We start from the raw sequence: 13,056 nt of genomic DNA on the forward strand, positions 1-13,056 counted from the left end.
GTGGTGGCGGAATCGGCTGAGGAGGGTGTGGAGAAGGTAGAGGAGGGCTTGCTTTTATTTGACGTTTCATGTCCAGCATGGTTATCTGCAAACGTTGATTCTCTTCTTGAAGCTGCCTAATAGCTCTTAGCACTTCAGGTGAAGCAGCTGTAGCTGGATGGTGGAACGACATTGGCATGCCATAGGCATCCTCAGTGGTGCTCATCCATGCAGGACTCGGAGCAGCTTCGGCACCGCGAGCATACTGGTTACTCTGCTCATCCATCGCGGTGCTCCATGGGCTGTACCTCTGCCAATGAGTGAGGGGCGTCATCTTGGCGTAACCCTCTCTGGTGAGTAGTGGCTGTTCTACTGCTTGATGGTGCACAGTGCGACTTAAGTTAAGTGGCGGCGGTTGCCTCAGACCAGGGAGGGTGACATCATAATCATCCAGGTAGGCCGGAGGATGTACCTGACGCTTGGGCCGCACATCTTCGTACCGTTGTGAAGACATCTTCATTCCACGGAAACCACCACTATCCGGCTCGAAGGACCATATGTTAAATCGGACAAGGCGATCTGCTCTTGACTATTACTTTGCTGGGAGGATAGGGTAATCACCGTGGGACATCAGTAAAAATGCTCTTGAGATGGATTTGTCTTCAGTGGACTTTATTATAAACTTCACACACTGTGCACTTATACACTTCAGACAGGAAGTATAGTGTCCTTTTGGGTGTGTGTGTGGTCTTCTCAATGGACGCACACAGGCTCTCACTGTCCAAAATGTCCAAACTGTGCCGTACTAATTACGTAGCTCAACTACTGTAACAGCTCACTTGACACGCAACTCTCTAGAGCAACAGAAAAAAAGGAGACGATTTACCTCTGCTACGGAGGATTGATTGACAGGCTACTCAGCCAATAGAAATGCACCGTAGGCGGGACTTAGCAAAAAGATAGGTAATGATATAAACCAAGGCATAGATATTCAAGCAACATAAACTGAGGTAGATAATACATGAAAGGATATTAAATCTTCTTTACATTATGTATGTATTTTATGGAGATTTCCGGCGTTCTGGTTGCGGCATCAGGGTTAAAAGAACTTGACTGACTTGTACAGAGCCCTGACCTCAACTCCATCCAACAGTTTTGGGACAAATCAGAAGCCAGGCATTGTTGCCAAACATCAGTGTTGGACCTCACTGATGCTCTTGTGGCTGAATGGGATCACCCAGGGGCCAAAATCTTGTAGGAAGCCTGAAAGCAGAAGAATGGAGGCTGGTATAGTTTCTTTCTTTCTTTTGGCCATATGATGTACACTAAATTTGAGTAATTAAACCGGCCAACACATTGAAACCAAGATAACACCATCAACCTGGTGTCATATCATCTGTTTACTGTTCCTTCATATCATACTGGTAAAAGTTCATCGTGGCCTGATGTCGAACTTGGCAGCTTCCTCTGCATCACTATCCATCAAACGCTGTCTGGGCAGGAGTCATCTGGCACTCTCGACTTGCACACGGTGTTCTCCATACAAGCTGTCCTCACCAACACTTCACTGCGTGTGAAAGTGTACGTCTCTTAATAGACGTATATTAATGAATGATGGTATTCTGGGGGATAGTGGTCAGACAGCAACAGAGGCAGGCAGGTGGGCTGACGTCGGTCAGTGTGATTTGCACTCAATTTATCAATTTCATTTGTATATTTCTGAGGGTTCAGATCCAGAATCCGTGTACATTATGAAATAGCTCAACCTTTCCTCTGCTTTCTTGTCTGTTTTGGAAACTTTTATTTTTCTTCTCTCTTATCTTCTGCCCTCAGTTTGGGTTCACAACAGGCCTCTGCTACAGCTGCATATGATCATTTATTTGAAGGAGTAAAATTACAGGCTCCAATTTACTTTTAAAGACATGAAATGGACAAACCGTCACCCCTTGGAAGACCTAATCCTATAACAGGACGCCGACTTTCATTGACTTAATGGCCACAGGTGTCGCTGTTAACAAGACATTTTTTTTTTTAATTTTTTTTTTTGGGGGCATTTTCCATTTTTATTAACAGGACAGTGGATAGAGTCTTGAAAGGGGGGAGAGAGAGAGTGGATGCGGAAAGGGCCACAGGCCGGATTTGGACCCGGGCCGCCGCGGTCAGGACCAAGCCTTAATACATGGACGCCCGCTCTACCAACTGAGCTAACCCAGGCGCCTAACAAGACATTTTAAGCGTATAAATGTACCGGGTCGGGATCCCATGCGCGCTCACATAGGCGCGCTCGCCCATGGCCGGAGTCACTGCTCCTCTGCCTGCTTGCCTTTACTCACACAGCGCGCGTTCTCGCTGTCTCGCTGTCTCGCTCCACCTCTAGACGTGAACGCGCACTCACTCCACACTGCAGAGGAGTTAGTTTAACTTTGAGAATATCTAGTGAATGTTCAGTGGACGTTTGTGCAGAAATAACTGCTGCAGCTCCTCCAGACCAACAGAGGTTCTCCGTGTCTTGTGAAGTGACGGGGCTCCGCAGAGAGAAACGTTATCGTCTCTGACAGGGTGCCGGTGTCTTCTTGCGAGCACAGTCGGGAGGCGATAACGTTTCTCTTCCTGCTTCAGCCCCGGCCAACAAAAAGCCAACACTAGGATCAGCATTGATTCATGGAGAGACCTTCGTCTGGTCAGCTAACATTACTGCCAAGCAGCTGAACTATAGAGTGATATTGTGGTTTTAGCTGACGTGTGTCGCCTCACTGTTTTGAGCGATGCTCATTCATGTCTATTTAGAGCGACCAAGCGCGAACCCGACACTGACTTTCGTTGACTTAACGGCCACAGGTGTCGCTGTTAACAAGCATTTCTGAAAGTTACAAATAGTCCCTTTAAGGAATAAACTTCACAAATCTGAAAATTCTGACTTGCTTGCTTTTTTATTAACAGCATTTACTTTTACTTTCAATATTTAAGTACATTTAACATCAGAAAATTAGGCTACTTTTGATACTTAAATACAGTAAATATCAGCCACTTTAAGACTTTTACTCCAGTAATATTCTAATAGGTGACTTTAACTTCTTAATTCTCATAAGTTGTTGCAGCAATGTTTGGGTTGATAATATTTGTTCCACATATTTGGTGCTAAATTTAACCATTTTTTACCACTGGAGAATTAATAAAAAAGATCAATAATCCCTCCAGAATACCACATTAAGACACCAAGACCTTGATGAACACCATAGAAAAAGACATGCTGTGATTTGGGATCAAAAACTTTTGACATTTGGAGATTTCTGCAAGAATTGCATTTTTCGGCGATTGGATGGCGAACACTTGTGTGTGTAAACTGCTCAGAAACCCCCTTATTGTCAATCTAGCTAGGAAAGCCATCCATCCTCTGAATGTTCTAGGTCTCTAGTCTGATCCATCCATCCTCTGAATGCTCTAGGTCTCTAGTCTGATCCATCCATCCTCTGAATGCTCTAGGTCTCTCATTTGATCCATCAATTCTCTGAATGCTCTAGGTCTCTAGTTTGATCCATCCATCCTCTGAATGCTCTAGGTCTCTAGTTTGATCCATCCATCCTCTGAATGCTCTAGGTCTCTAGTTTGTGGCTGTAAAGTTTCATGAGGCTGTGATTATCCTAGAGGTCACCACAGGTCATTTTATACAGTGAGGTCAATGAAATGTCTCCTATGGGGACTAACATCATCACACATGAATACAGTTGGGCTCATTGGATCCACCAGAGTCTCAGCTTTACAGTGATACCCAATTTATGGAATTCAACACTGTTTAGGGACCCCAGTATGCAGAAATATTCAAACACACCATTTTAGAACAGGAGACAATAACACATTTATACTGCATGAAAAAAACTGCATGTGATTATCATAAAGTGGGCATGTCTGTAAAAGGGAGAACCCATTTTCATTCACATATCTGGAGGTCAGAGGTCAATGGCCAAAATTTAGCCCAACTTTGGAGCGTTATTAAGCCTCCACCTAAGATTCATAAGGTTTCATATGATATCTGTAGCTTCACTCTAGCTCTAAAACTGAACCTGCTACAGCCTCAGAAAGACAGTAAAGTCGGTCAGGATTGCCTGCGATCCTGCGGGTCTCAGAGGGATAAACCCAAACTTAATGGATATTAGTGTTGTTAACATGGGAATCTTCCCTATCCATCCCATGTGACATGAACGTGGCATGAAGACAGACTCAGGTGCCTTCCCACCTTACCAGCTGGCACACCTGTTCTTCGTCAGGTTAATTGCTGGGAAGATTTAGAAAGATCACGCTGTCGTGACGAGTGTCCAGATTTTAAAGAACTGGAGCCAGCAAATATAGAAATGAAGCAAATGTGTGTTTTAAAGCTTTTCTCGTTGTTTACTTAAAAATATCATTGAAAGAAATACTTAAGACACAACTATTCACTATTTTTCACAAGAGGAGTCTAGAGTAAGTGTGACTGATGTTTGTCAGGTGATTTGTCACTGAGCTCATGTCTGCTTCATTGAGCCAACACACAGCAGGTCAGTGGCCTTCCCTCCACAGCTGTTAACTGCGGACACTGTTCAAACATACAGACAATGCTGACAGCATGTATGAAGAATGATAAGTGTTGTTTGCCTTCTGTACCATGTTGTTCACTTTCTATTTAGCCTGCATGCAAACTCCCTCTGAAGGGGCACCTGCAGCCTGTGTTGCAACTGACCTGACCAATGAAGGAATTTCGATATTTTACCTGAACTTTTGTCTAAAAAAAATCTTGTAAAAGTGCAGAGCAAATGCTTAAAGTAGTGTTGTGTTTGGTCAGTTTAACAGCTGACTTTTTAATGAGTAAACAAAGGTCTACAGCCATGATGCTAACAGCCCTGTGAAGCTGGACACAGTGTATAAATAGATATTACTAGAATATTCCGCGTGTCATCTGGATGCACTTTTTGTGTGTCCCTTGATCGCAACGCAACAAACTACGGTAACGTCCACAGTTACAGGCAACAAAACCACTTAGTTAGGTTTAGGAAAAACGTCACAGTTGGTCTTAAATTAAATATGTAAACTAAGTACAATACGTAAGGAAATAATGTAACATAATTATGGAAAACACGTGACAAACGTCACTACAAAACACGTAAAGTAACTGACAAACCCTTAACAAAAAGAAGTTTATTCAAGTGTGCTATTACTATACTTCTTTTAAACTAAGAGAGTGTACTTTCAGTCTACTTTTTATGTACTTATCAGATGTATACATAACAAAAGTATACTTGGCTTATACTGACAAGTATACAGAAAAGTCTAAGTATACTTGGCTCATACTGAAAAGTATACAGAAAGGTCTAAGTATACATTGGCTTATACTGAAAAGTATACAGAAAAATATAAGTATACTTGGCTTATACTGACAAGTATACAGAAAAGGTCTAAGTATACATTGGCTCATACTCAGCCTATTAAAGTATGAGAGAGTTTGTGAAAGGATGTTTTGATATGAATTTACTACAATTCATCAAGAATTTTCTACGTTTTTGGATTATCTGTTCACGATAATAATAATAATAATAATAATATTAAGACGAGTCTCAAGTCACTGTGTGTGTGACTTAAGTGTGACTCGAGTCCAAGTCGCAGACTCGAGTCTCCATCTCTGCTAAAAGTGGGCTACAAATATATAGTATACTTGCAGTATAAAAGCTATTAAACTAGTAGTTTACTGAGAGTATACTTCAAAGTGTACTTTCATAAACTATAAAGTGGGCCAGTTTAGTCCCAAGAAGTATAAGTAGTACACTTTCAAGTATACTACTAGTACGTTGATATTAGTATACTTACTACGTAAAGTATACTTGGGAAATATATACTTGAACTTTACTTAAGTATACTTCATAAAATAAACTTGAAGTATACTACTTCTTCGTATGGGAAAGAAAACACCAGTCTCCTGGTTAAAAGTTGTGTATTTGTTCATGTCTGAAAAGGGCTTGACGTTAGCAAGCTCAGAATTACGTCTGCTAACGGTTAGCGTTTGTTAGCAATTAGCATCCACAAATTTATTTTAACCACAAGCTACAGAGGAAAGTTACACACTGAAGGCAACTATTACGATGTAAACACAAACAGTAGAAAAAAAAATTGCTTATTGAAATTGTTGCCGCAGACTGTATGAAAGATGGACGACATGACAGCTCCCCAAAAGTGAAGCCAAAACATCTGGATCGCCCCCTGGTGGCTGGCTGCAGTATAGGTCAAAAGTCCCGCCTCCTACATGTGAGCGGATGGGACATGGGCCAAACTAAAAAGGCAAACTACACGTCAAATCAAATATTTTTCCCAAAGATGTTTTTTTTTTCATTTTAGGTAGCTCTTATCACGCTGACGTTGAAGTGTTCGTTTTTCTCATACGTTTGGTTTTAATTAGTTATTTCATGCAGTAAAAAGGGGGCGGGACATCATGACTGGCAGCAGTGAGTCTCTCTCGCTGACAAACTGCGGCCGTGCTCGGCTCGTGATTGGGTCATGCTCCACCGCCCGATCACTACTGCGCAGACTCTGGCTCCAAATGACGTCAAAATCTCAAGATGGCAGCTCCCATATCTGAGATATTTTGGCTTCACTTCTGTACAGTGGGAGGAAGTGGAAACGCGTCGTCCATCTTTGTAGCGCCTACAGTCTCTGCCGCAGAGCCGTATAGACTGAACCAAAGGGAGTCAGAAACTGTAAAAGGTCAAAAATACATGCTCTCCCATAAGGGTCAACCCTCTTAGTTCTATATTAAGAAATGATCACCAAAGTCATGAACGTTTCTGCTGAACTTGATGGATTTTTTGTTGTTGAAATATCAAGTCTGGACCAAAGTCTAAGGTTACAGCAGCATGTCAAAACAAACACTTCTGGTTTCACTTATTGATGACATCATTTACTGTGCAAGGTTAACTGATAACTGAAACTGAGCGACTAAATAAAACAAGAACAAAAAAGAAAATGTGTCTTGAGAAATCTTTTTCATTGAACTGATGCTGGTAGATTTCTGACCCTGTTCATGTTCTGCTGACTGCTGCAAACTGGCTCATATGTTTTACATTTGAATCATTTGTGACTCAACAACTGTAGACTTTTAGTTTATGTGTGTGTGCTTGTGATCAGTCAGAAGTCAATAATTTCAGGCCTGCACAGAGCCCGTCTGTGTTTATTTCTGTCTGTTTGCTTTTTTTGAACCCAGGTCACATATTTGTGTCTCTGTTTAACAGCAGTAAACTTTGTACTCTTAAGCACTACGTTTCAAAGTTTAACAGGATGTATTCACTTTTTTCTGACTGATTATTTTCTACTTCGAAGCTGTTTTACTTGAGTTTTTGTATCGATTTTACATGTACTTGAAACTAAATCGTACTTCATTATTTCTCAAGAAATTAGCTTGCAATTATTAAATTAATTACAGCGAAATTCATCCAATTGTTGGCTAAACTCTAATAACTTGAGTCATCCTCTGACTTGTCCTCTAGCGCCACCATCCGGTCAAATTTTTAACTTGTCCAATATTTGGTTTATCACCAAATAAAAAACTATAATTATCTTCCAGCTGTACTTTGTTTAGTGCTAGCTAACTTGCTAGCTAGCTTAGTGTGTCAGCTAACACGCTAAACTAAGATGGAGAACCTGCTTAACATGTTAGCATTGCCATTGTTAGCACCATATATGTCTATGGTTGGCACCTAGTGTGTTAGCTAAAACACTAAACTACGACGTGAACCTGTTAGACATTATACCTGCTAAATATTAGCATGTTAGCATTTCCATTGTTAGTAGGTTAGCATGCTGGTGTTAGCATTTAGCCTCACAGAGCTTCTAGCATGGCTGTAGACTCTTATTTTAAACATAGCCTCTATGGCAGGCCTACTTCAATTCTATTTTGATCATTGAAGTAGAGACTCAAGTTGAAAAGGACATGAGCTCCAGAGAATGAATAAGAATACATTTATTTTTTTATTATTTAGCTATTTTTAATCTGTTATCATATTTAATCGACATTTCACTTGTTTTAAACAAAAAGAAGAATTACATTTTATAATTGTCCTGATATTTCACGTTTTTGACATATATAACAACGTTGGTATTGCGTGGTATCTCTGGGTTGTCAGTGTGGAAAATAACAGATAAATGGCTGAGATTGATGGTAAGTGTCTGGCAACGATTTGTTGTGAAGTGAATGGAACGGGAGACTGGGAATGTGACATCTAGTGGCTGAATGTTATCAATAGCACCTTTAATATGTGTTTTTTTAGTGTTTTTTTAAGGTGGCATTTAATTTCTCCACCTTCTGTATGCTTGCAGTACAATATTTAAAAGAAAATCCTGTCACCCTTCCACTGTCTTCTATCAAATAAAAGCAAAAATACTTGGTTGACTTGAGAAAAAACAAACCCTTTGGGGGATTTCCCCTCCAACACACCACTCTTGCTCAACAGCTTTAACCAAAGGCTTTAAACTGAGGTGGAAAACAGCAGCAAGATTAAAATCAGCAAGAAAACTGGATCACAGCAGGAGCAAAAAAAAAAGGTAGAACAGCAAATATAACATTTATAGTACAGACATAATGTCATAATGTTTAACAATATTTATACCAAATATTTGGTACAGACTGGCACAAAATCGGGCAAATTTGGTAATACAGTGGTAGAATAAAACAAAGAATATCAATGTTACTGACTGTGCTATGATAAAAGCTCTTCATACAGCAGATCAAATGTAGAGAATGGCACTGACCTGGAGCCATGATGTTATAATGATACTACAATTTGTGCACATGTAGTGCCACCTGCTGGATGCCTTAACCCAGGGGTGTCAAACTCAAATACACAGTGGGCCAAATTAAAAAATCGGTACAAGTCGAGGGCCGAACTGGTTCAATGTTTATTGCAAAACTTATTGAAATGAACGTATTGCACATATTGAACCTGGAACTAACAAAGCTTAAGTTATTGCCTATAAAAACAACATTAAACATTAAATAAATGAAAAATCTGTTGCATTCATTTCTTATGGCTCTATCTGCAGCTTTTCCAGAGTAATTTCTAATGAAGACATTTTTCCACAGGCCAACAACAGCCAAAAAATAATTTCCTCCAAAGAAAAACCAAACATGCCCTGTGGTACAAGAAAAAAAGTGCAAAAAGGAAACATACATTAAAGCTCAGTTTGCTGCTCTGCGATGCACACTAGTCTAAGCCAGATACTTGGCATCTCATCTTGGATGCAAGTTCATCAATGTTTGGGGTCAGGCTCTGAGCTGAGGAAATCCTCAGGATTGAGTGAAGGTGTTCATCAGTAAGACGACTCCTGTGTGATGTTTTGTTTATCTTCATCAAGGAGAACAGTTGTTCACACAGGTATGTGCTGCCAAATATAGAGAGCATTTGAGCAGCTTGGGTACGCAGCTGCGGCATTGTGTCGGGGATGAAACGTGGAAACTGTGCAGCACCCACAGAGTCATTATTTGCCTTGAGTGTGTCACTACATTGGAGTTCAATCAGCTCCATTTGGAGGTTGGTTTGTGCGCTTTCCACGTCAGCTGCAAATGGATTGCTGAGCAATTCAAACCTGCTTTTTTGGGCTTCAAAGTCGGCAAATCGCCGTGTGAAGTCGGCACCAAGTATGCTGAGTTTTTCAGCAAACTGTGCACTTGGGAACACGGCGGTAGAGACCTGCTCTTTCATAGTTTGGCAGCACGGAAAATGGCTCAAGTTTTCTTGCAACATCTGCGTCTCCCACAGGCGCAGCTTGGTTTTAAAAGCCCTCACTGTAGCGTACATGTCTGTGATCACATGGCTTCGCCCCTGAAGCTGCAGGTTGAGCGCATTGAGATGGCTCGTGATGTCACACAGAAACGCCACTTCACACCGCAACTTTTTATCCCGGAGCTCTGTTGTGTCTTTCCCTTTGCTTTCCATGAACTGACAGATCTCCTCATGCAACTCGAAACATCTTTTCAGCACTTTTCCTTGGCTTAGCCATCGCACCTCTGTGTGATAGGGCAAGTCACCATATTCTGAACCCAACTCCTCCAGAAAAGACTTGAACTGGCGGTGATTTAAACCTTTGGCTCTTATGAAGTTAACTGCTCGTGTTATGGTGCTCATTACATGTTCCATTTTCAAGGCTTTGCCACACAACGATTCCTGGTGTATGATGCAGCGATAAGCTGTCAGCTCACCTGCGCCGTTTTCCTCCCGCATCTTCTCCTGGATCCTGCCCAATCCATTCTTTTGACCGCACATCGCGGGCGCTCCATCTGTCGTCAGTCCCACAAGTTTATCCCAAGGCAGCCCCATTTCATTTACACATCTGGATACCTCTTCAAAGAGATCTTTTCCCGTAGTTGTGCCATGCATTGATCTTAATCCCAAAAGTTCCTCTGTTACGCACAGACTTGAGTCCACTCCACGGATGAAAATTGACAGCTGGGCAGTATCAGAAGTGTCGCTGCTCTCATTCACAGCAAGGGAGTATGCGATGAAATCTTTTCCCTTTCCCACCAGCTGTTGTTGTAGATTGGTGGCAAGCTCACGTACACGATCAGCAACGGTGTTTCTGCTCAGGCTCACATTTGAAAATGCTTACCTTTTATCTGGGCACACGACGTCGCAAACTTTCATCATGCAGTTTTTGACAAATTCTTCCTCGGTAAAGGGCCGGGCTGATTTAGCGACCTCTGTTGCCACAATAAAACTAGCCTTTACAGCAGCCTCACTTTGTGATTTGGCTTTTGTGAACATAGCCTGCTGTGACACCAGACTTCTTTTCAACTCTTCTACCTTCTGGAGCCTCTGTTTCATGTCCAGATGCTTGTACCTGTCGTGGTGTTTCGCTTCATAGTGTCTTCTTACGTTATATTCTTTCATTACAGCCACACCGTCTCCGCACACAAGACAAACAGGTTTGCCCTTTATATCCGCGAACATATACTCTGCCTCCCACCTGCCTTGAAAACCTCTGTTTTCAAAATCCACCTTTCGTTTAGCCATTTTTTGGGGAGTGGGATAGCTGAAAGTTGGCCAGAGGTGAATAGCTCCATAAAGCTGCTGATGAGCGAGTAGTGCAAGGGCTCGCGCTTGCAGGCCCTCATGTGACAACGCACTGGCAGTGCATTGTGGGATTTGTAGTATTAGTGGTGCGTGCAATATACCGGCGGGCCAGCTCTAATAGTAATTAGATATTATCCTGCGGGCCAAAGATAATACCACCGCGGGCCGGGTTTGGCATATGTGCCTTAACCCATCTGCAAACCGAACATTTGAACCTTTAAACAGTCTTCATTGTGACTATGGTCTGACCTCCGTGAATGAACACTTGATATTATTATATTGATATTTTCAGTTCTGAGGAGGTTTTAAAAACATCCAAAACAAAATAAATGGTGATTACTTTAATTTGTTTTTCTATGTATATTCGTAGTCAAATGAGCAAACATGTTCACATCCAACAAACCTTCATTGTTGACCTTGGACAGAACCGTCCTAACTCAAAGTCCACTTACTTGCTTTTTTTCTGGAGCTTTTAACTATTTAAGCCAACAAGGTGGAGAAGTCCTGAAAGTGTCGAGATCATTACAGTTACTCAGTTTGCATGTTAACAGATTCATCACCATAATAACTTCATCCGCCGATGAAGACCATGTGATACGACTGAAAGTTCTGGAAAACCAAGAGAGCGAGGGATATAGTTGAACGCTCCAGAAAAAGCTAAAAGGTGGACCGTAAATGCATAATATGTAATTTTCTGTCGCTATGGGTCTCTAAATCAAAACAATAACAAAATACTGAATTTGGTGATGTAGTGATGCAGCGTGGGATCATGGGAGTTGTTGTCTTGCCGTTAGTGCAGTCAACTTCTCCCGGTTAGGATTCCTTCAGGAGATTTTTACCAGGAGCCAAATTATCTGCAGAGGTCTCCTCCTCTCCAAAACAAAGAGACTCAGTGAATAAAACCAGTAAAAACACTGAATAAAGCAGTTTCACGTAAAAAAATCTGTGTTTCTCTGATGCTGTTTGGTGGACAACGGACGTCCCGGAGGGGCTGCGAGCCGAGTCGACGCCATCATTTGCTCAGCTTGTTTCTCTGATAACTGAAGATCCAGACGTCCGATGACTAAAATCCTTCATCCGGTTAAAATATTGGTAACAATGATAACATTCAGCCACTAGATGTCACACCTTGTTAGAAGTGGGAACTAAGCGTTTATCTCTACCTTCCATAGAGATAAACAAAACATTAATTTTGGACCCGCAAAAAATGTTTTAAATGATTAATTCACAATCATAATAATTTTTTTCTGAAAAGCTAGACTTTTATTCAGCACCTTTCTAAACGCTCTGTGGATGTATTATTAATATAACCTTTTAAAAAACGACCAATATCTAAAAAGAGCATCGTAAAAATATGACTTAAAGGGGACATATCGTGCTCATCTTCAGGTTCATACTTGTATTTTGTGTTTCTACTAGAACATGTTTACATGCTGTAATGTTCAAACAACACATTATTTTTCTCATACCGTCTGTTTGAATATACCTGTATTCACCGCCTATCAGAAACGCTGTTTAAGGCATTTCAACGGAATGGCAATGGAATTGCGCTGCTAGGAAACCGCTTGGGTCCATGTGTACTTCCTGTCAGCTGATGTTATTTACATACACTGCAACAGGAAATAAACTGGGACACATTTAGAATGTTTACGTCTAAAACTTTGAAATTGTCTAAATATTGTAGATTTGTGACATCACAAATGTACAGAAATCCTACCAGCTTGTTTCAAACGCACAGTTTCTGAATACGAGCTGTGTGTATTTATCTGTGGATTGAGCGTTTTAATACTTTCATAGTATTTATATATCACTTAAAACTGCTTTATAATATAAAAGACATGAAAATCTCACTTTTTACAATATGGGACCTTTAAAACTGGATAAAAAGTCAATTTATGACAGCTTCGGGCAGATAACCACAACGCTAACGTATGCGTAAAGGGGATATGATGCTGTTGACAGGCGACCACATGAAACGGACCATTAACTGTGA

At 41.1% G+C, this 13,056-nt stretch overlaps 1 pseudogene; it reads right to left on the minus strand.

Annotated features, from left to right (window-relative positions):
* Positions 1-8,903: 8,903 nt before the first annotated feature.
* Positions 8,904-11,003, minus strand: LOC141760732 (general transcription factor II-I repeat domain-containing protein 2-like; annotated as a pseudogene).
* Between the last annotated feature and the right edge of the window lie 2,053 nt (positions 11,004-13,056).

Source organism: Sebastes fasciatus, chromosome 22 (genome assembly GCF_043250625.1).
Source record: "Sebastes fasciatus isolate fSebFas1 chromosome 22, fSebFas1.pri, whole genome shotgun sequence".
NCBI lineage: Eukaryota > Metazoa > Chordata > Actinopteri > Perciformes > Sebastidae > Sebastes > Sebastes fasciatus.